The sequence below is a fragment of the Oncorhynchus nerka genome, linkage group LG3 (genome assembly GCF_034236695.1).
Source record: "Oncorhynchus nerka isolate Pitt River linkage group LG3, Oner_Uvic_2.0, whole genome shotgun sequence".
Lineage (NCBI taxonomy): Eukaryota > Metazoa > Chordata > Actinopteri > Salmoniformes > Salmonidae > Oncorhynchus > Oncorhynchus nerka.
Genome location: NC_088398.1, coordinates 16,947,153 through 16,948,884, shown reverse-complemented (window position 1 = coordinate 16,948,884; position 1,732 = coordinate 16,947,153).

Here is a 1,732-nt window from a genome sequence, read left to right as displayed (position 1 = left end):
TTTTTAAGTTGACTGAGAACACGTTCTCATGCACAGCAACGACCTGGGGAATAGGTACAGGGGTGAAGAGGATGAATGAGCCAATTGGAAGCTGGGGATGATTAGGTGGCCATGATGGTATGAGGGACAGATGGGGTATTTAGCCAGAACACGGGGGTTTAACACCCCTACTTTTACCATAAGTGCCATGGGTTCTTTAGTGACCACAGAGTCAGGACACCCGTTTGACGTCCCACACAAAAGACGGCACATTACACAGGGCAATGGTTAACATGAATTTGTAAAATACATGATCTTACCTTATGGGTTGTCAGAGTGCCTTGTTGGTGTGTGTGAGAGAGCTGAATACTTATCTTCTACTTGTTTCCTCTTCTACTTGTTTCATTTCTATCATCAGCAGTTATGACACAAAAAGGAAACAGGTATATCATGCAAACTTGACAGGCATTATTGACCTAAACAGGTATTATTTTTCACCAGTTCCCTTACTTATAGAAATATTGACTCAGTCACACAAGAGGAAACATCAGCATAATAGACAACTTGAACTTTAATAGATCTTAATTTTTTGAGTTCGTATTGAAGAACATAACAATATAAATATTTATTTGATCCAGGTGAAAAATAGCAGTCACAAGTTTTGATATAACATTGATAAACTTGCAGCCCTAAGTACTTTACGAACACTCACAAAACACATTCATAAAAATAGCATTATACCAATGTTATGACGTTGACCTGGGGGTAGGTTTATGACAGTCATAAATACCCCCCCCCCCCTTTTTCCTCTCTCTACCCTACTGATGTGACATTTGAAAATCCCTTGGTTAACATAGAGATTCTGGGGACATCAGAAAGTGGGGGAAATTAACCATATTTTGGTAATCCAACCAGTTGAACATATGGGTTGGTACTTAATGAATATGATGTCAGTTCGATTGTCATCTGAGACATTCTCATCAATGATAGGATGACATAAACCCTACAGTGGAAAGTCTACACATTAGAGTAATCAGATTCACATGAAATTGTTGCCCAATTTAAATGTTTGAATATAAAATTATTGGTGAAAAGATTTTAGCTTCCAAATGAGAGATGTGGGTTTTCATAAGGATAGGGCTCTGCTAAATCAGTGGCCCGCCCCTGTGAAGAGACATGGGTTATAAAACTAAGAAAACACACCCTTCTCCCTCCACTATATAAAGCCTTGACGAAAATGTAATTTCCTGTTCCGAGGACGTGAGGACGACGGTTCATACGTTAACTTCTTGAGTGTAGGGGGCAGTATTAGTTTTTGGCAAAAAAAACGTACCCATTTGAAACTGCCTATTTCTCAGGCCCAGAAACTAGAATATGCATATAATTGTCAGAATAGGATCGAAAACACTGTAACGTTTCCAAAACAGTCAAAATATTGTCTGTGAGTATAACAGAACTGATATTGCAGGCGAAAACCTGAGGAAAATCCAACAAGGAAGTGCCGTTTTTCCTGAAAGGTCTCTGTTCCATTGGATGCCTTGCCTCCATTTAAAGGGATATCAACAATATTCCTTTTCCTATGGCTTCCTCAAGCTGTGAACAGTCTTTTAGAAATAGTTTCAGGCTTTAATTTTGAAAAATGAGCGAGAAAGAACCCATCGCATCAGTGGATGGCTGTGTGCCAGCAGAGTTTTTCATGCGCAACAGCCATTTTCTCTCTCTCTCCTATGGAAGAAGCTACATTCCGGTTGAC